We start from the raw sequence: 22,495 nt of genomic DNA, 5'->3' as shown, positions 1-22,495 counted from the left end.
TTTTGCGACGAACTATCGAGCTAAAGTGAAATCATTGTGATTCAGCGTCCGACCATGTTCGCATTCGTTTAAGAACGCAGGCTCAACCTCAAACTAAATAATATTCATGTAACATTTTATATATCTAGTATCTTCACAACATGATCATACTTTGAACCGAGTTTTAAGTCAGAGAAGTAAAAACAAAGTTAATTCTGATGCATTTTCAAAGCCTAGCGAGCAAAAGTGCAAACATCGGATGATTTCACTTTAGCTCGATAGCACGTCGCAAAATACATTATAGCTCCGTTATTTTTAATTTCTTTGACTTAAAACTTGGTATAAAGTCAGATAATGTTGTGAAGATACTATATATATAAAAATATTACATGCACCTGCTTTAGTTTGAGGTCGCGCAAGGTAGTGCAAGGTCGCGTGTGGTCGCGTAGTAATTAGTCAGACCGCTGGCAGTGGCAATCAAAGATGGCGTGTGAGAAAGCAACTTTCTGTGTTTTGGAGTTCATTAAATGTTGGGATGAATATGTCAGGTTTGAGGATGCACATTTCTGTAGGTTCATCTCGGTATTCCACCCCCTCGGCTTTCTGTTGTAAATATTAAGCTGAGCACGGTGATCGAATGTGGAAGCTACGTTTGGTCAAAGGTCACAGAAGATTTGCGTCGTGCAGCGAAGGAAAGAATCGCGATCTTGTTTCCGAATCGGTACCTCTTTGTTTTTCATTAGACCTGTCATTCTGCTTGCTCGGCTTTGTTAGATGTTTGCATATCGTGTTGCTATTTTCTTTGCTTTTATTATTGTTTCTTACTTGTGCTTCGTTTATCGATACAACGCAAGTAATAAAAGTGTTTGGCAATTTTCAGGGAAAATGGAATGCTACAAGTACAACGCATGGTGTATTCCAGGATATCTGATCAAGAGTTGGATGCGTTGGTGGAACCAATTACTGCTTCCAACAAGCTTACTGGGTCCTTAATGATACAAGCTCGTCTGAAAGGACAGGGGACAGTACTTCAGGTAACTCTTCTGTGCTGAATATTAGAATAGTAAAGCTTCAAAAAGGAATTTTAAACTGTTGAAAAACAACTGAGAAATGGACCAATGTTTCACAGTCACAGATTCTGATTTTAAAGTTAAGTAATACCGTTTTTATATTTAGTCAAGTTTTGACTAAATATTTTAACGTAGAGGGGGGAATCGAGACGAGGGTCGTGGTGTATGTGTGTGTGTGTGTGTGTGTCTGTCTGTCTGTCTGTGTGTGTGTTTCGATCCATCATACAACGCCGCAGCTATGGAGGTCAATGCGTTGCTTCGGCAGGGCACTGTGGACTCCCCTAGAGTTGTATTTTGGGACCATGATTTTATGTTTTCCGCTGGAAAACAGTTTACGTTACCTGAATTTGCAGCGTCATTTCCTGGGTGATGGTGTGCATCTAGCAAACGTATATTCCCAAGCTTGGGACCTGTTGGCGTAACATATCAAGATCAAGAAGATCAAGCAACGTCAGGACAGGCCAGGTTGTACAAGTCCCTTCGTCAGGCGATAAACACAGTCGGTTTTTGTGTGATTAAATAATGTTGTAGCCGGGTCAGGTTGCATTGTGCGTTTTGACTGATCAGCTTACAAAGCACGGGTATAGGAACAGGGAATCTTCAAATTGTTTACATTTTCTTTCTTGTTTGATGCGGGTGGGTGGCATTATAAATCGAAGGCTCTAAATGGGGTCAACCAGATCGGTAGATGGGAAGTAACTCGAGTTTATGACAGGCTCGTTGTGGATGATGTCCCTTGTCTAAAAACCAGTTCAAGGTGGAATGGTTCTTCGATCAACACGATTGTTGAGTGTTCTGTCAAATCAAGATATCGTGACATGTTTCAACAGTATGTTTCTGTGTTGGTGGATAGTATGGATCAGTGTTTTTCCAGAGTACTTGGAAATAATTTTCAGGTGAGATTCTGATGAACATGTTGGTGTTACGATGCCTTTTCATGTGAGCGTTTGTCAATTCAGAGAATCAGAATATTTGTTCCTGTGGAGGTACTGTATGTCAATTACCTGTTAGGTGGGTGTTTGTCATTTCAATGAATCAGTAAATATTGGTTCCTGTGGAGGTACTGTTTTGTCGATCACCTGTTATTTTGCCTAGGAGATTCCAAATTTATTTTGGTTGTGGTACTGTGGGCTAGGTAATATTTCATGTGTTTGACTTTGCAGAGAATCGGGAAACGTTTTTCCTGTGGAGGTACTGTTGTCACTTGTGTTGGCTGGTGCCTCACAGGTTACAAACACTATTTTGGTTAAAGTACATGTACCGTGGGCTAGGTAATATTTCATGGTGGGGCTGATTTTTCAGAGAATCAGAAAACATGGTTCGCTGTTGTTCTTTTTGTCAAATTAAGCTATAGGGCCTCAGAGATTCCAACATTAGTTAGTATGTGGATTTGTTAGCCAGGTATTATGTTAGTGTGTGACAGTTCAGAGAACCATGATGTAATTTCCTGTTGGTGTTCTGTTTGTCATAAATGTATTGAGCCTCAGAGATTCCAAACTCGTTTGGTGGGGGTACTGGGTGCCAGGATTTGAGTTTGACACAGAAAACACAATTGGTTTGAAGTACTTTGGGCCAGATTTTAATCAATTTCTTTGGTTTGTATTTCAGTCTCCCAAAATCTGGTGACAACTTCAGAAGTATGGGATATTAAACACCTTTTACAGGCTGAACAGTGAAGGCGTTGTCAACTCCTGCAAGGAGCAGCAGACGAGTTCAAGGCTTATGTGTAATTCTCAGTAATCTGACAAATAAGGCTGTGTTCACATATATATCCTGTTTTTTATGCACAGGAATATGCCTCCCAGGAGGGCAGCGTCAAGGCGGGTAGCCGAAGTGACCCGAGCCGCTGCAGGTCGGCCGAGGGCCAGCAACCAGACAGCCTCGCAGCGACAACCCGGTGGGTTTGAGTCAGCCACAGCAGGAGGGGAAGAAAGCGCCACTGCTTTGGCCGCGGTATTGGCTGAGCTATGCAGGCTGGGGGAGCGGCAAGAGACCTGCCAAGTGGCCATTGTCTCGCTCCAGAAAGACAACCAACGTCTGCAAGAAGCTGTTTCGGGTGATCGTGAGGCCATCGCCTCAACATCGGGATCGATGACAACCGGTACCAGCAATTCTACCCTGTCTGGCTCGGTTGCCAACCTGGTCAACACAATCACAGGTGAGGCGGCCGCCCAATTTTGTTCGTCGAGGATAAAGTTAAACGCAGGATCTGGGGCCCGGGGCGTCAATCCACAATGACAACTGAAAAGTTTCAAATGGAAGCGTGTCAATGTTAATTGTAATTCAATCTGACAATGATCTCTTTCCCGCGTTCATGCGGTTGCAAACAGACCAGAATTGGTTCTGTTCTGTTCACATAGTACTTTGAGTTCACTTACATGCAAGGGTGATGCACAGTATTCCTATGGAGAGAACTTCATCTTTAAGTGTACTTCGATTAACTGAAGATATTCAATTGTTTACTTCAATGTGGGAGGTGTGCAATGTGTAAATACACATCAACTCAGTCAGTAAGATTTATGTGCAGGTGTATGATGCAGAGCTGTCAGCCCCTATGAAGCTTCATGTGTAGCAATCTTGAATTTATAGAGTAGCAAATGGTGTTTATCTTTAAGTATTGCATCATCTTATAATCCACTGCACCTACATGTTTATAAATATGTCAAGACACAAATGTTGCAATAACTGTGTTCAGACAAGAAAACAGCAGCAGGAACAAATGAACATTGTAGGGTGTCTGTATAACGAAGTAGCATTTTCTGTTTTACAAGTAGCATGCTACATCGAAAGCGTAATAGTCTGCAGCTCTAATTGGGCCACTAATGCGGCATGGTGCTTTTGGATTCCACAAGTTATTTTGCATGTTGTTTTTAAGGCAAATATGTCAGAAGCTCCTAAAGAACTTTAGTGGGTAAGCCTGTGACATTGTTGTCCACATAGAGAATACTATATGGTTTCCTATGAAATACCAGTTTTACACAAGTTGTGCTTTTAAATATTAAACTGCGAACAATATTTCAAAACACTAGTGTAAAACTGGTATCAAACAGGAAGCCATGTAGTATTCTGTTTATCCTACATACAGGGTTCGTACAGGTCATGGAAAACCTGGAAAGTCATGGAATTTGATTTTTAATTTTGCAGGCCTGGAAAGTCATGGAATTTCAATTCAAGTCATGGAATTTCAATTCAAGTCATGGAATTTAATATAAATAAGAAAAAAAAAAATAACCTTTAGCACGCCAGCTTTCTTTCGAGTTGTTTCTTGACAACAAAAAGTATGCGGAATTGGAACGAATTAGGCCAAAAAAAAAATGCTTTGGTTACGGTTTTATGGCCAAAATTAATAGGGTAGGTAGGTCGATTAAACTTTTGTTTTTTTGTTTGTTTTTGTTTTTGTTGGTTGGTCCCTCTTGAAATGATAAAAATATTTGTGTATGCAGGATATTCGAGGTATTTTCATATTGGTGTATTTGGAACCACAGATATTAATTACTTTTTCATGTTAAGAAAAGAAAACTGGACATACCCCTTAAACTGTATAGTGCCACTAGTGAACACAGTCTTGAACGCAGTCTGGACTGATTGTCACAAATTGAAAACTAGTCAAAATACAGTAGCTGATGATTCCTTTCACTTTATACAAGTTTTCTTAAACAGAAGTCTTTCCATCAAAAAGTTGCACTCTTCGAGTACCGACTTATCAGTCGTGTTTGTTCGATATGAACGCACTTTCCGAATACGATTGCAAATGCAGACGACATCTTTTTACGTTCGCGCAACGAACGAACGCACGAGACTGACTTCCCTTGGATATGGGAGTTGTAAAAAGCGGAGTGGTGTCCCTTGTCGGTCTTGTTGTTGTCTGCTCGCCGGCGATCGATGTTTTCTCTGTGCCGTGGTGTTGTCGTTTTCGGTGGGTTTTTGTGTGTGTGTGTGTTTTTTTGTGTGTGTATGTATCGTATGTGTTTGGTTCATTTTATTTTTAGCTTTAGGACCAAAAAAAAAAGTTTAGGGTCGGCCCAAAAAGTTAGGGTCGGTCGGGAAACCGTAACCAAAGCATTTTTTTTTTTGGCCTTACCAAGGAAGATCTTCGCAATGAACTGTGTATCGCGGTGAAAAAAATGACAGTTCGTCAAGTCACAGTGTTAGTGACGGTTATGAAGCGGAATTTACGAAAGTGCAGATGGATACAAACAGTGGCTGGTCCAGTTTAGTGAAATGACAGGACCAGCAAACATTACCGATAATCTGACTGCGTAGCAAATGCTTGACTTGCTTGTCAAAGAGACACTGCGTAGAAACTGACTCAAATTCAGTGCAAAGCAAGCCAGTGTCAAAACTGGCAGTGACAAGACGTAAAAAGTTTGCGTGTTCGGAAATGGCGACCTGTGGATCTAGTCATGGAAAATGTTATTGAGGCTCATGGAAAAGTCATGGAATTTTGTTTCTAAAAACCAGTGGGGACCCTGTACATACTGTTGCATGTTCATTGCTGTAAATGTCCCTTTGTCGAAGCGCCCAGATTGAAGAAGCTTAAAAATTGAACCTGGATCTCTCCGAATGCCTCGTGTAATCTTTTATGTCAAAGCAAGGAAATGTCACTGGTGTGGTGTTTACGTTCTTAAAATTCTTCAGAGTGTTCAAAGAAGGACGCTTGTTTCGGTATTGGAGGCAGTGAAAAATCAGGTCCTTGTCAGACAAGACCTCTTTACACATGCAATGTAGAGTGAATGGTATTGTTATGACATGAGTGGTATGTCACGTTAGTGTAATAAGTTGTATTCTTACACGCTCCACAAAGGCACAGAGTACGGGGAGCCATCCAGCGGGTTGATCCTGGTGGAGTAGCTGTCAGAGCTTTGGCGTTGAGGCCCACGAGACGTCGTCTGTACCAAGTATCAGGACCAAACGCTCTCTGGCATCTAGACGGATACCACAAGTTGATATCGTGAGTACAGCTACAAATACATACACTGGGCACAAAAAAATCCTTTTTCAAAATTTGGTGAATGTTGAGTGTGTCCGGTGGTGGGGAGGATGTTGGGGGTTGTGCCAGTTTGAACATGGAATTTGAGTGGATTGATACAGGTGGCATAAGGAATTCTCTTAAACATTATTTTATGACGCTGGAATCTTTCTTTTAAGACCTACATAACCCTGAGATAATAAGGTCTTATAATGGGGGTAAACTTACAGAGGTTATGAGCAGAATATCTTAGAGAACAGCATACCTGCCAATTGCTACGATTTTGGCGCAGCATGCTCCGATTTTGCAGGAATTGCTACGCTGCTACTCTAAGCCCTGAGCCGCTACGCTAAAAAAAAAAAAAAATGACAAGCGTGCAAAATGTTCACTTATTGCTTGACAATCAACAATGAACATTGCATAACTAGTCGAGTACCGATGGCTGGGAACCACTCCGTTATGACTCGATATTGTCCACGTGACTTGCTTAGCAAATCGTGAATTTTATTGCAAGCATTCGCATTTCCGGTGACTCTATGCGCCAATTGTGAATTTGATTAGAATATGCAATGCACTTGTTAAGTTGTAAGCTGTGCACAGTGACGGTGTTAGAAGTGGAAACTGGAGGGAGACAGGATAAAAACGGGGAAACGTAAGGGTGGTGAAGATTATGGTGCAAGTTCCACGCCGATGCGGGCAAATCATTTTCAACGATTTTTGCCGAAGAATTCGACAGACTTTGCGTGCATAGGTAATAATACCTGCTATTCCGACTTGGTTGTGTGACAGACGTTTTCTTCCACACGAGATTACGTTGATTGTCTAAATCTACTTTTTGACGGAAGTGACCGAACAACTGTGAATGACGTCTCGGTATATGGGAATGACGTCACAGTCATCGTCACAGTCTGTATCTTTTGAAGCATCGCATTCTTCATGACGTCTTTCTGTGTCTGCATCCGCAAAATGTTTGTTCATTCCGGAATCTTTGTCATCTATGTTCAGAACTCTGTCCTTATAGTGTCAGACAAACAGGCCTCCTGAGCGAACCACTTTGCAAGGGAAGTTAAATTCGCGTATGGAAACAGTACTGTCGTCTGGGGTGCCGTTTTCAGTATTCTGAGCGTTGAAGAATTTGTAAAGAGAAGAAACGATAACAGCAGGAGAAATAAAAGTCGTGTGTGCATTTTATGTTTTTTTGGAGTGACGATTTTGAGTTTGAATCCGTTCTTGCCATGCTCCTAAAGCGTGTAACATACAATCTTGCATACGTTTGCGTTAGTAGTGGCAAAGAAGGAAAGCGTGTGACATTGAACTATGTTTAGACGGTTGTAATGTCGTAGAGCTCTCAGAATCTTACAAACGTTTTTGATGGCATTTTAAATGCGGGCTTGCGATTCAAATTTAAGATTATGCTAGTGCTACGCTTATAAACACCAATTGCAACTCTGACATTGGGTGAAAGTTCCAAAATGCTACTCTTTGGGCTTCACAGGGGTTGGCAGCTATGAAACAGGGTCTTGAAAATGTCTTGTTTGGGATCGTAAAAGGAAGGGCGTCTTCTAAGGGGTAGGTGGGTAACGAAGGTGAGTCGTGTGCAAGTATTTGCTTTTCTTTTCTTTTTATTTTGTCATTTTCTGGATATGTAATGAAAGACTGGTCCATTGATGATTTCCCCACGGAATACAAAACATATTCTGGTTATACCTTACCATTTCTACTGGGTGGTTATTTAAATTTTAACAATAAACACCCCTTCAAGTTAACAGAGAAATAAGCAGAGGGGGGAATACTTTTCGGTGAATACCAAGCTACCTAGTCCTAACAAATAACCACCCAGCAACCAGTCTGAATCCTCGATAGCTCATAGGTTGAGAAACCACACTGTGTGGTCACTGCTTGGTGACTGAAAAGTTCTGAATGCTCAAATATTCGAAAGAGGAAAGAGCTCATACATACTGCATTTACACTATTCATTTCAGGTTTCAACACACAGAATCCAATATAAGATCCATAAGTTTGGTTGTTTTCTAAATCAAAATCTACGTTGTACCAGACACAAGGTCTCAAGGCAAGTAACTCTCATATTTTGTGTAGAAAATAGAGTTGTTCCCATTTTGCATTTGTACAAATAAAAAGACAGTAATCTGTAGGTCAATTATATTTCACTTCATAAATAGAACTTTTTTTCCCGAGATACTTAAACATGAAAAGAACGCAAAAATATTTGCCTTATCGTCTTAGCAGAACAACTATGTACTTTATTTTATTCGAAATTAAATTAACTGCTATAAAGAGTTTGCAGAATTGCGCAATTTTCACAGAACTCTTCAACCATGGATTAATCACATGCTTGTGCAGGTAGACTGGCTGAGTGAATAATACTTGATCAAAATAATTATGTGTGCTGTGGGCAGGCTGTCTGTCTGTCCAAGGACAAACAAGTCGCGTAAGGCGAAAATACAATATTTAGTCAAGTAGCTGTCGAACTCACAGAATGAAACTGAACGCAACGCAACGCAGCAAGACCGTATACTCGTAGCATCGTCACTCCACCGCCCGTGGCAAAGGCAGTGCCCGTGGAATTGACAAGAAGAGCGGGGTATTCGTTGCGCTGAGAAGGGTAGCACGCTTTTCTGTACCTCTCTTCGTTTTAACTTTCTGAGCGTGTTTTTAATCCAAACATATCATATCGATATATTTTTGGAATCAGGAACCGACAAGGAATAAGATGAAAGTGTTTTTAAATTGATTTCGAAAAAAAAATTTGATAATAATTTTTATATATTTAATTTTCAGAGCTTGTTTTTAATCCGAATATAACATATTTATATGTTTTTGGAATCAGCAAATGATGGAGAATAAGATAAACGTAAATTTGGATCGTTTTATAAATTTTTATTTTTTTTTACAATTTTCAGATTTTTAATGACCAAAGTCATTAATTAATTTTTAAGCCACCAAGCTGAAATGCAATACCGAAGTCCGGGCTTCGTCGAAGATTACTTGACCAAAATTTCAACCAATTTGGTTGAAAAATGAGGGCGTGACAGTGCCGCCTCAACTTTCACGAAAAGCCGGATATGACGTCATCAAAGACATTTATCAAAAAAATGAAAAAAACGTTCGGGGATTTCATACCCAGGAACTCTCATGTCAAATTTCATAAAGATCGGTCCAGTAGTTTAGTCCGAATCGCTCTACACACACACACACAGACACACAGACACACGCACATACACCACGACCCTCGTTTCGATTCCCCCTCGATGTTAAAATATTTAGTCAAAACTTGACTAAATATAAAAATGTAACGTTGAGCTGTTATCTCAGAAGTTTATACAGCTAGACCTCTGAAACTTTGCACACTTTTATTTGATGATTTCACGAAGTGACCCCAGTTTCGTTGACCCTCATCAAATTTTGGGGTCACAGCGGGGTCATGTTCGTTTAATAAAAACTTAACGTTGATGTTATCTCAGATGTGTTTTTAGCTAGAGCTTTAATAGTACGCACACTTCTAGGTTTTGATAATCTACCAACTTGACATAAGATTGTGGGCGGGGATGTAGCTCAGTCGGTAGCGCGCTAGATTTGTATCCAGTTGCCTGCTGTCAGCGTGAGTTCGTCCCCACGTTCGGCGGGAGATTTATTTCTCGGAGTCAACTTTGTGTGCAGACTCTCCTCGGTGTCCGAACACCCCCGTGTGTACACACAAGCACAAGACCAAGTGCGCACGAAAAAGATCCTGTAATCCATGTCAGAGTTCGGTGGGTTATAGAAACAAGAAAATACCCAGCATGCTTCATCCGAAAGCGGCGTATGGCTGCCTAAATGGTGGGGTAAAAATGGTCATACACGTAAAATTCCACTCGTGCAAACCACGAGTGCACGTGGGAGTTTCAGCCCACGAACGCATAAGAAGAAGAAGAAGACATAAGGTTGATTGACCTTCGTCACAGCCCACTTCGTCAACATCACGGGCCAAAGAATCTAGACACAGCCATCGTCGAACGCTGAAGAAGAAGAAGATTGACCTTCGTCAAGTTTTGGGGTCACAGGGGGTCATGTTCGAATCAAAATATCTTAACATTGATGTTATCTCAGGTGTTTTTGAAGCTTGAGCTTTGAAACTTTGAACACTTGAAGGATTTGATAATCTACCTACGTGACCCTAGTTTGGTTGATCCCTGTCACATTTTGGGGTCACAGTGGGGTCAAGTTTGTAAAAGCTTTACATTGCGGTTTTCTCAGTTATTTTTTATTAAATTTCACTGAATTGTATGTGTTATTAACCAGCAGACATTACCAAAATTTTGCTTATTTTTATCAAATTTTAGAGTCCCAGCAGTTAGTGGAATCCTCCTTTTAAGACCTACAAGACCCTTAAGGCTTATGGACATGACGAAGAAAAGTCATATAAAGCAATTGCTTTTCTTGATTTATTTCTTTGCAAAATTGAAGAAAGGTGGATTAAATGGGTTACACACCTTTTCTCAATGATATATATTAAAAATAATGGTCTTGATTCTCGGTCATGAAAAAGCACTTTGACCATTACTTTTTAATATTTACTGAGCATGTTACCTGTACTTATTTCCCAATAACTCTTTAATCAGAATTTGTGTGGTGAAATCACATATGGAAACGGATCTCTGTTTGTTATATTGCAGGTGGAAAATGGTGATTCATGGGGCAATCGATGGCTTTAGCCGGGCCACTACCTTCCTCCATGCCACCGAAACAACAGGTCAGAGACCGTTCGGGATCTGTTTTTGGGTGGAACCCAACGCTTTGGACTCCCGTCAAGAGTCCGCATGGACCATGGTGGCGAGAATCTGGATGTCGTCGCCCTCATGAACGAACACAGGGGAGAAGGGAGAGGCAGTGCGATGCAAGGCCGCAGTGACCATAACCAAAGGATCGAGCGTCTCTGGCTCGACGTCTGGAAAGATGTGGTGAACCCTTACCATGACCTGTTTACTGCTATGGGAACACCACAGGCAGAAGGTGGTCTGGGGATACTGAACATGGACAATCCCATTCACTTGTGGGCCCTCCACTATGTTTTTCTGCCCAGGCTGAACCGGTCCCTACAGTGGTTTGTGGAACAGAAGAACCACCAACCCCTGAGGACAGAGCGCAACAGAACTCCCCTGCAGCTCTTCTTCAGGGGGATGCTGGAGAGACGAGCCAGCACATCCACAGCAGTACAGGACTTCTGGAAAGGGAGAAGCCTTCAATCGATAATCGAGGACCATCCTTTGCCAGACAGTCGTTAGGATGTGCCTGCCACGGCTTGCCCCCTCTCTGAGGAACAGCTCGTGCAACTAACGGAGCGCATTGACCCTCGGAGTGGGCCACCCACCGATCAACATGGTCAGATGTTGTTCTCCAGTTCGTTGCCAACATGCTCGAGTAAAAAAAAAGTTAGCTTGTGGACACCCCAAACCTGAAGTGTATAGCAGACCTGTGAACCCATACGATTTTGCCATATTTTGTACGCTTGATTGTCCAGACTACAAGCAGATTGGTCAGTGGAATCACAAGAAAAATTCATTGTCTACTTTTATTTACAAGCGCAGGGTTCGACACTAGCGGGGGCGGGGGGCGGAACGCCCCAGAGTTTTGTGTTCCGCCCCAATTATTGCCGAAGCTTGGGGCCCACTCCGCCCCAGGATAAATTCCAACAATGACAAACCGAAATTTCTAATGCCAGAGCCAATCACTAAAAATCGCCAGTCATAGTCGTCACTGAAATTTGCGTTACGATCAATGCCGCAGTCAAGAAGAAAAAAACCCCATTGAAATCGTCGAAGGACAATGCCGCAAGGGAAATAACTCCCAAATTGCGCTCTTTAGCGTGAGAGATAAGTATCGCCTTCAAATGCCAAACACAAAATGTGGCGACACATCCCTGGTGTAAAAAGACCTGGAAATGAAGATGAAGAACAGGGTGGAGAGAAACGAAAAAAGGAGACCGATGCAGCCAAAAGCGTGAAGCTCTGTCGTAATTTCAATGTCAAATGGTTGAAAGAATTACCCTGGCTTCAGTACGATGAAGAAAAACAAACAATGCATTGCCGCACGTGAATAATGAGAGTGGGCCCCAGATTTTTGTTTTCCGCCCCAGCAATTTCCATCTCTGGGGCCAGTGTGGCCCCAGGCCAAATAAGTTAGTGTCGACCCCTGAAGCGCATTCCAAAGCCGATCCAGTGTTTTGACACATGATTACTGCTTTTGTCAATGAAAGAAGCATTCGTTTTAAATTGTAAACTTATTAGGCTACTTGCCCTATCCGCGCCAGCCACGTAATCGTGCAATAAATCTGCAATATCTTGCATGGCGTTGGGAGGTGTGCCTCAATTTGCGGGTTTGCTTTGAGACCTCAGAGTAAGGATGTGTCTGGGTGCAGACACTTCGCCTTCAAAAAAGTTAATTTGCACTGAGCAGCATTGGGCTGCAACAATGAAAGCCTCAAAAACAATCATAAAGTTTGTTCAAAGTACCAAGCATGGTAGAAGGTATAAGCAACTGTTTTTTTCAAATTGGTTTAAATCTGCGCTCTAATTCTAAACCAATCTTTGTAAAGTGCAAAGTCATTCAAATAAAGCGAAATTATGTCCGCTGTGTATTTTATTATTTTTAAACACAGGTACTGCACCACGAAAACAATATTGCTAAAAAATAAAAAAAAATACGTACACTTTGTGAAAGAAAGTTGCAAAGAAAGTTTTACACAATGATTTGCCATTAGGTTACCTGTTTAATTGCACCAAATTTCTTTTGATGTATCTATAGTATAGATTTATAAGGTTGAAAATTGCTGAAAGTTTTTAAAACAGACTATTGTTTTTGAAAAAGACCTTAGTGTATTTTTAGGTTTATTGATGCTAGATATATTTATATATATATATATATATATATGGCTTGCCCAATCCAACGTATAAAGGAACTCATTGTTATTCAGCCATTAACCTTCGCCGGCACTCGTTATCGACTACACACGAACGCATTCGTGGGGCCAAGCAGACCCATGCTTCTCAAAGAAGGAAAAATGTGCATATCCTTCCGTGGCACTCGTGGGGCCGTGCAGACCCATGCTTCTCAAAGAACGAAAAATATGCATATCCTTCCGTGGCACTCGTGGGTCCGTGCGGACACAGAAGGGTGTTTGATGCAAATATCTCTTAAACGAGTTGGAATTTTTTTTATTGAGCTTTTAGAAATGCCTCAGACACCTAAAAAGCTCATTAAATTTCAGTGATAATTAATTAATTAATTAATGGTCAAATTTAGACTACACACGGTATTTGGTAAAATATTATGGGTCTGCATGGCCCCACGAGTGCCACGGAAGGGTTTGCACAATTGTCCTTCTTTGAGAAGTATGGGTCCGCATGGACCCACGAGTGCCTCGGAAGGGTATACACGCTTTTCCTTCTTTGAGAAGTATGGGTCCGCACGTCCTCATGAATGCTTCCGTGTGTAGTCTAAATTTGACCATTAATTAATTAATTAATTAATTAATTATCACTGAAATTTAATGAGCTTTTAGGAGATGAAAGCTTTGTAGGTGTCTGAGGCATTTCTAAAAGCTCATTAAAAAATTCCAACTCGTTTAAGAGATATTTGCAATCAAACACCCTTCTGGGTCCGCACGGACCCACGAGTGCCTCGGAAGGGTATACACGCTTTTCCTTCTTTGAGAAGTATGGGTCCGCACGTCCCCACGAATGCTTCCGTGTGTAGTCTAAATTTGATAATTAATTAATTAATTATCACTGAAATTTAATGAGCTTTTAGGAGATGATAGCTTGTTAGGTGTCTGAGGCATTTCTAAAAGCTCATTAAAAAATTCCAACTCGTTTAAAAGATATTTGCAATCAAACACCCTTCTGGGTCCGCACGGACCCACGAGTGCCGGCGAAGGTTAAAGACATTTTCCGAATTACAGTAGTCCCTTCCATTTCCGGCCCTTTCGTGGGCGTGAACCTACCCGGAGCGGCCAGCTTTCCCATGACTAATGAGTTTTCCTTCTATAATTGACTCTTAATGGCCGTTAACCTGTCTGACGCGGTCAACGGTCACTGATTTTTGCCCTAAGGTGCCCCTCTTACTCGACAGGAGCGGCCACTTAACGGCCACTTGTCACTTTCGCGGGCGAGCGCCTGTGGTGTGTGTGTGTGTGTGTGTGTGTGTTGTGTGCACAGACGGCACAGCACGAGCAGACGACATGAATACTTACGCATGCGCAAACTGTAAATACAGAAATGCGCATCCATGTACATTTACGGCAGTCACTTCCGGATCGATCACAGCTGATGTGAGTTTGAAACACTTGTTTATCTGACACTCAAATACATATATAATAATCCAAACAACACACATAGAAACATACGAAACAATAGCTTAGCCAGGACGATCGAGTTAAACACGCAAATAATTAAGATGTATAAACGAAAGCAAAACTAACAGAGACAATGAATCGGCGGCTCGTGGATGATCGCTTTCTTTTCTTCATGAAAACTTGATCGTGTTTTTTTTGGTTTTTTGGAGGAGGAGGGGGCCTGTAATGAACGGCCACCTGATATTTGCGGTCACCTTTGCAATGACTAATGGGTGACCGGATATGGCAGGTACTACTGTACAATGGTTTAATAGCCAACTTGCACAATACCCCTTTTGAACAGCTCTCTGGTGCGAAAGATAAGGAAGGTTCACTTCCCTACGGGCAAACGTTTTGCTCTCACAAGCACTGGTGTTCTCTGGCTTGTGTAAAAAAACCAAAATAAAATCTCAATCGCCTTACTTTTGTATACAGGACATGCTTGGGTACTTTGAACGAACTAAAGGATTATTCTTGCGGCTATTATTGCCGCAGCCAATAAACCTTTAACGACTTTGTGTGTGTCTGTGTGTGAATGCTCTGATTTGTTTTGCTATTGTGTATTGCCGTGAGCTCCGGCGAGAAGGGGTGATTAATTTATGTTCATTATTATTATGTCTCACTGTGTTTTCACAGCTGTACAGAACAGTGAAAGGGATACTCGTTCAAACTTTGGTATGATGCCATGAGCGCCATAGTTTAACTAGAGTCAAATCAGTTATTTTTCTTTTTATATTCAATGGTGCCTCATTCACCCATATTCATCAGAACATAAGCTATTTGCAACGTTCATTGAAGGTCAAGGTCACTTTAAGTTACCTATCAAACCTCATAGTGGTGTTTATTGTTTATGGTTAGTGTTTTCCCCTGGAGCAATTTTTTGATTAGTGCTTTTGTGAACAAGAAACAATTAACAAGTGGCTGCTTTTGTGAACAAGAAACAATTAACAAGTGGCTCTATCCCATCTTCCCCCCCTTCCACGTCGCGATATAACCTTCGTGGTTGAAAACACCAAATAAAGAAAGAAAGTGTTTTAAACATTTTCAGTTCTCCATTTAGTTTGGTGAAGTAGTGTAGAGCATTTTTTGAACATCAATAATCATGTATGAATTTATTGCATGTTTGTTGCTAGAATATTAATCATTCTTCTGCTGAAAGTAAACATTGTGGTGAGTCGCATAGGTACCCCCCGCGGGTTTGGGGGAAGAATTTACCCGATGCTCCCCAGCATGTCGTAAGAGGCGACTAACTGATTCTGTTTCTCCTTTTACCCTTGTTAAGTGTTTCTTGTATAGAATATAGTCAATTTTTGTAAAGATTTTACTCAAGCAGTATGTAAGAAATGTTATGTCCTTTGTACTGGAAACTTGCATTCTTCCAGTAAGGTAATATATTGTACTACGTTGCAAGCCCCTGGAGCAAATTTTTGATTAAGTGCTTTTGTGAACAAGAAACAAGTGACAAGTGGCTCTATCCCATCTCCCCCCGTCGCGATATAACCTTCGTGGTTGAAAACAATGTTAAACACCAAATCAAAGGTGAGTTTTAGATACTAAAATGTGCCAACAATTTTAACAGCACACCTGAGTCCCCTTTTTACTTTAGTTGCAAGATCAGTACATGTTCTATCACGGAATTTTGTTTTGTTTTTGTAATTATGTGTATTTAGAGATTTTTCAAACCAAACTATTAATCTTTGAGCTCAGATGTCCTACTTTTTGACGAATTGGTATGTTTATTCAAGGTAAGCTAGACGAATCATTTGTATCAGGAAACTAAATGAAATTCTGATTTTATGTGAAAAATTGAATCAGTATCACAACAATTTCAAAAATTATTCATATTATGTGCTGGTTAATGACTATTAAATTTGCAAGCCAAAGCTCTGTTTGCATTCTGAATTTTGCATGTAAATGTCCCATTTCAAAGATCACCTATATATTTAGGTGTGTGTGTAGTCTTTTTAAGAACATCAATTATATACATTTATTGGATCTTGATTGCTTGAATGTGTATGACACATAATTCTTGTGTATGAATAAATGTGTATGACAAGTTTGAATATTGGATAATACAAATTGTTTGTATGGATTTTGATTCCTGTATGGTGAGGCAATGAACATGTGCGAGTGAGATGTCTATGATGGACAGCAAAATGTAGTTATGGATTCATGGCTGCTAGTCTCATTTCCAGTCATATTAAAAAAAACAAGTTGTTTTTACAAAAACACAAAACATAACTCAAGTTGTCTGCCACAAATACAATTAATTTTAATCAAACAAGTGTCATGCAGAAAATCATCACAAAATGGAATGCATACTTTATGTTTATCACATCATAAGACACACTGGTAATACTTGGCAGGTGAGAGTTAACCCATCACACAATGGAATGAATATTTTTATCCCATCATAAGACTGGTATTACTTGGCAGTTGCGAGTTCATCCATCACAAAGTGGAATGAATACTTTAATTTTATCACATCATAAAGAATACATCGGTTCTACTTGGCAGGTGACAGCTGAACAGTTAGCAAAACAGTCACTATTTAATACTGGTTACAGAGACGAGGAATTGAGGCTGAAATTTATAAACTAAACAAGAAAGCTGAAATTGTGTGAGCCGTTTGTTCGTTCATGGGCTGAAACTCCCACGGCTTTTACGTGTATGACCGTTTTTACCCCGCCATTTAGGCAGCCATACGCCGCTTTTGGAGGAAGCATGCTGGGTATTTTCGTGTTTCTATAACCCACCGAACTCTGACATGGATTACAGGATCTTTTTCGTGCGCACTTGGTCTTGTGCTTGCGTGTACACACGGGGGTGTTCGGACACCGAGGAGAGTCTGCACACAAAGTTGACTGTGAGCAATAATAAATCTCTCGCCGAACGTGGGGACGAACTCGCGCTGACAGCGGCCAACAGGACTGAGCTACATCCCCGCCCTTGTGTGAACAGTGACCTTCACTACAGAGGAGTGTAAAACTATAAAAGGAAAAGCAGTAGACAACGCCAGTTTTGGTTAGTTTGGTAAAACATAAAAACAGACTATCGTTACACAGGGCACGAATATCACATTATCATAACTGTTACAAACGCTTTTGAGTTTATTAATTTGTATACCATTATGAGACAGTATAACAAAGTTGTTAGCGTGCAATTGATTTGTTTGTATCCGGTTTATGGTGTATATTGCCAAGTTTTGTATGGGACACTAACGCTAGTCCGAGTGCTTTTGATATTTTGCTGGCAACGTGTTATTCGTGTAGTAGGGGGGTTGAACCATTTATTCTGTACATTAGGTAACTGATACCTGATATGATGTGACTTGATCAATAGTCGAGAGAAATACAATGATTTACATGTTTTCCATGGACAGCGTTACACGGAACACGAAAAGCAGGCAACATAACGACAAACAATGGTGCAAAAAAACAAATAAGAACAGAACACACTCTTGAAACACAACGGCAATTTAAATAATGCAAAACACAAACATTAAATCTTCGAAAGTCTCTCTCTTGCATTTAATAGCAAGTAAGAAATGATGTACGGTACAGGCACCCAAAATAAAGCTTATTTTACTGAGAGAAAAAACACACACACACCTTGTCTTAATAATTTTAATATTTCAAAGTTCAACGTTAAACACCCCCCCTCCCCCCCTGCAAAAAGCAAAGAAAACAATCAAAACAAAAACAAGGTATGTAAAGGAGTATAGGAAACCGGTTAAATCAGGGTCATGTTTTTTTTTTCCTTTGCAGCATGACCTCAAATAATTCAGTTTGAATACATTTATGAATTCTCTTCAAATTGCAGAACAAACATTTTTTCGCAGGGTGTGTACAGATAGAAACACCAACACCTACGGCTACCAAGCAAAAATAATGCGAAACACAAACATCAAATCTTCGAAAGTCTCTCTCTTGCATTTAATAGCAAGTAAGAAATGATGTACGGTACAGGCACCTAACATAAAGCTTATTTTACGGAGAGAAAAAAACCACACACACCTTGTCTTAATAATTTTAAGATTTCAAAGTTCAACGTTAACACCCCCCCCCCCCCCCCCCCAGGGTGTGTACAGATAGAAACACCAACAGCTACGGCTACCAAGCAGAAACTAAACGCACCATTGAAGGAAAGTTTTTACAATAAATAAAATCCACCCCCTTCAAGAACAGCCTGGGACAGCTTCTGCCTCAGTTCTTGACGTGTCGGGCAGACACCTGCATTCTGAGGGCACAAGTTGACACTCTGGGGAGTGGCTTTTCGGGTGTGTCCACAAACACCACGGTCAGAGGACTCTGGTACCCTCCTGGTACTGTGGACCGGCTCCCAGACATGAAAAACACGAAATCTGAGATGGTGGTTTCTCCGCACTTTCCATCTGAAACAAGACAAAAAAGAAATTCTGAAATAAAGGAAACATCATCCCGCTTTCTTTATAAGCATACAAGTACCAGGACTCAAAAGAGAGGGAATTATTGCATGCTTGTGTTCATTTGTAGAAGCGTAGAAATGTTAAGCATGCTTTGCGACACAGAATGAAATGCTATTTTGAAAGCGTAACTTTTCTTGAGACTTTTTTTGAGCTGCTTGACGTTCAGTTTGATATGTGAAGGCAAACGAGATTCATTTTCCCAAATCTTTGGAGCTTTCAGGGGTAAAAACCATGTGTTTATCATTTGCTGCTTTACATACAAGTTATTCTCCTGGGCCGTTTCCCATTTTGTGACATGTATTTTCAGTCCTTAAAACATGTATTAAATGGCAACTTGAATGTATACTCTCCCAAAAAAGAAACTTGACACAGGTAAACATTGATGTTTTTCAAATATATAATATATGTTAGAGGAAAGCACCAAAATTCAGTTTGAAGTTTGTCGGTTACATTGTTGCTAACAACTAACCCATAAAAAGAACATAATTGAACCAAGACTTTACTGGGTGGTCGCCCTTTTATTGAATTGCAAAAATTCTCGTCTGCACAAAAATCATGTGCATGGAGAGTATCGAGAGTATACATATTTTCTTTAGAAATAATTTTTTTTCCAGTAATACTCCAGGTTGTTAATGATGCAGACTTGCAACAAAACAATATAGAATATATATATATTATTTTCTTGGTAGTGTTAGCAGTATTCAAATTCATGTCACAACTTCCGGTTTCCATGTTATGAAGGTGCTTTACTTTAAAACCTTTGTATTTTTACTGAACACTAAGACAAACAAAATGTGCAAGTATTTGTTATTCTATCTCTGCAGGCCAAGGATATTTATGAAACTAGTATTTGTGAATGAAATTAATTTGTACAGCTTAAATGTCTCAAGTTAAATTTAATAAAAAGTCTACTTTATAACATGGTTTTCCCTGGTACACAGCTCTGGAGATTAAAGCTGTGGTCTATTTATGACTTTCCTGGGCTACGAGGTTGAAAAATAGGGATACAATCATGTACAGAATTCTGTACAGCAAACGCTACCAGAAACCCCACCTATACGGCGTGTATGACCTTGAGAGCTTCAGTCAACGCTTGAATTTTTCAGGGATAACAGCCGGTTTGCTCTCTCAAGACTGATCATATTTTATCTTCAAGAGAGATCAAGGGGAAAAAATAAACGCCCCGGCGAAGATTCGAACTCTCGACCTCTCGACTTCGTGTCTCATGTCCTAACCACTAGGCTACTGCACCAATTGAGAAAATGAAGGAAAAACATTGATATGAATTCATGTTATGTTATTCTTGAAGCAGCATGATTTATATCTCTATCCGCCCATTGTTCAGAAGTTTGTTTGTTTGTTTGTTTGTTTGCTTAACGCCCAGCCGACCACGAAGGGCCATATCAGGGCGGAGCTGCTTTGACATATAACGTGCGCCACACACAAGACAGAAGTCGCAGCACAGGCTTCATGTCTCACCCAGTCACATTATTCTGACACCGGACCAACCAGTCCTAGCACTAACCCCATAATGCCAGACGCCAGGCGGAGCAACCACTAGATTGCCAATTTTAAAGTCTTAGGTATGACCCGGCCGGGGTTCGAACCCACGACCTCCCGATCACGGGGCGGACGCCTTACCACTAGGCCAACCGTGCCGGTTGTTCAGAAGTGAATACATGTATAACTATTTCTTAGATGTCTGGTTTCAACTGGCTTTGGAGAGATTCAATTACTGTTCTTGTCATTTTCTTGCATGTTGTAAATAGAGATATCGCAGCTATTTGCATGGCGCGAATGTCGTGTAGCATGACGGTGTAAACATGTACTGCGATTCTGTAAAACATGTTTGCAAATAAAGGCAAATTTTAATGTCAATTTTTACGTTTTTGCAACGCATAAATGATAATTCAAGCGTAAAATGATATAAAATTATCAATTTTTTATCTTTGACAATACTGGTGAAGTGGCCTAGCGGTTAAGACATCGGCCCCGACATTTCGAGGCCCCGATGCCTTGAGTTCGAATCCCTGCCAAGTCGTTTATTTTTTCTGCTCGATCCTTCTTGACAACAAATATGCTCAGCTCTGCGAGAGCAAACCGGATGTTACCACTGCAAAATTCAAGCGTTGACTGAAGCTCTCAAGGTCATACACGCCGTATAGGTGGGGTTTCGGGTAGTGTTTGCTGTACAGAAATCTGTACATGATTTTGTCCCTATTTTTCAACCTCGTAGCCCTGGAAAGTCATAAATAGACCACAGCTTTAACCCATATCAATCAAGGTTTGTTATGAGCCAAACGGCTTTCCATATGAGATTATATACGTACCACTGCCGCCGCCACCAAATAATCATAATATACACTTTACAACGGATTACACACACACATTACACACACACACACACACACACAGATAATAAGGTAATCTTGAACTTTAGCGTGACGAAAATGCACCGAAAATGGTGTACGTTGTCAACCATGGGACATCATCTACACGAAAGAGTTGTCTCCCTTGTCTGGTCACACAGATAATTCCTTCTTTGATGGGTCAAATGCATTCGTACAGTTCATCATCGGAGTTCATTCCGTAACTTCAAAGGGATCTAAAATGACTTGTTATGATTACAAGTACAGGTTCTACAAATTTGGAGACTTAAATGCTTCTGAATTAAGAGCTATGAATTTAACACGCTAAAGTTCAAGATTACCGATAACACAATATAGCAGCTAGTCTCTCGCACCGAATTTCAATATTTTGCATCTTTGGTCAAAAACGCGCACACGGCACAGCCACAGGCCTCCCTTCAAGTTCAACTTCTGGATGTGGATGCCCCACTGACTCGGTGTAGATCGTCACAAGAACCGAATTCGTCTGATAAAACAATTAACTTACGATGCTGTGCGAGCTTGGGCAACAGCGTTAAACTGCACTCGCAAACCTTCCAAAACATCACTCAGGGACATTTGCCACCCCCGCCATCTTGAGCTGTTCAGTCTGTCAAAAGGCGCCAAAGCGAGGCGATGAAGACGCGTATAAGCTTAGTGTTTTTCATGTGGATTCCCAGTCCAAGTTTTTAAGTCGCTTAACCACGTGACTAATAACTGATTAATACAGGTGTATTTATTATTAAATACAGGTGTATTTAATTTTAAATACAGGTGTATTTATTTTTAAATACAGGTGTAATTATTTTTAAATACAGGTGTATTTATTTTTAAATACAGGTGTATTTATTATTAAATACAGGTGTATTTATTTTTAAATACAGGTGTATTTATTTTTAAATACAGGTGTATTTATCATTAATTACACCTGTATTTTATAATAAATACAGGTGTATTTAATAATAAATACACCTGTATTTAATAATAAGTACACCTGTATTTAAAAATAAATACACCTGTATTTAATAATAATTACACCTGTATTTAAAAATAAATACACCTGTAATTTATAATAAATACACCTGTATTTAATAAAAAAATACACCTGTAATTAATAAAAAAATGCACCTGTAATTAATAATGATACTTATTGTATACGTTTAAGAAATAAATACAGCTGTATTTATCATTAAATACAGGTGTATTTATTTTAAATTACAGCTGTAATAGTTATGAGCCAAACGGCTTTCCATT

At 40.2% G+C, this 22,495-nt stretch overlaps 2 long non-coding RNA genes across 3 annotated transcripts; one reads left to right on the top strand and one right to left on the bottom strand.

Moving 5' to 3' along the window:
- The first annotated feature begins 414 nt into the window (after window positions 1–414).
- LOC138978771 (uncharacterized) lies at window positions 415–13,223 on the top strand. 2 transcript variants are annotated; one of them, XR_011459800.1, is made up of 4 exons: window positions 415–1,013; window positions 2,840–3,207; window positions 5,854–6,000; window positions 10,692–13,223. It is a non-coding gene; the product is annotated as an uncharacterized lncRNA (long non-coding RNA). The 2 variants fall into 2 exon arrangements; XR_011459799.1 differs by lacking the exon at window positions 10,692–13,223 and having other exon boundaries at window positions 5,854–6,974.
- A 3,431-nt stretch (window positions 13,224–16,654) lies between these two features.
- Window positions 16,655–22,034, bottom strand: LOC138978770 (uncharacterized). Its single transcript, XR_011459798.1, has 2 exons — window positions 21,750–22,034; window positions 16,655–18,800 (listed from the first exon to the last, which is right to left on the bottom strand). It is a non-coding gene; the product is annotated as an uncharacterized lncRNA (long non-coding RNA).
- Window positions 22,035–22,495: the final 461 nt, after the last annotated feature.

The sequence above is a fragment of the Littorina saxatilis genome, linkage group LG10, assembly GCF_037325665.1.
Source record: "Littorina saxatilis isolate snail1 linkage group LG10, US_GU_Lsax_2.0, whole genome shotgun sequence".
Classification (NCBI taxonomy): domain Eukaryota; kingdom Metazoa; phylum Mollusca; class Gastropoda; order Littorinimorpha; family Littorinidae; genus Littorina; species Littorina saxatilis.
Note: the sequence above shows the minus strand (reverse complement) of the source record. Positions and strands in the feature narration are given on the sequence as shown.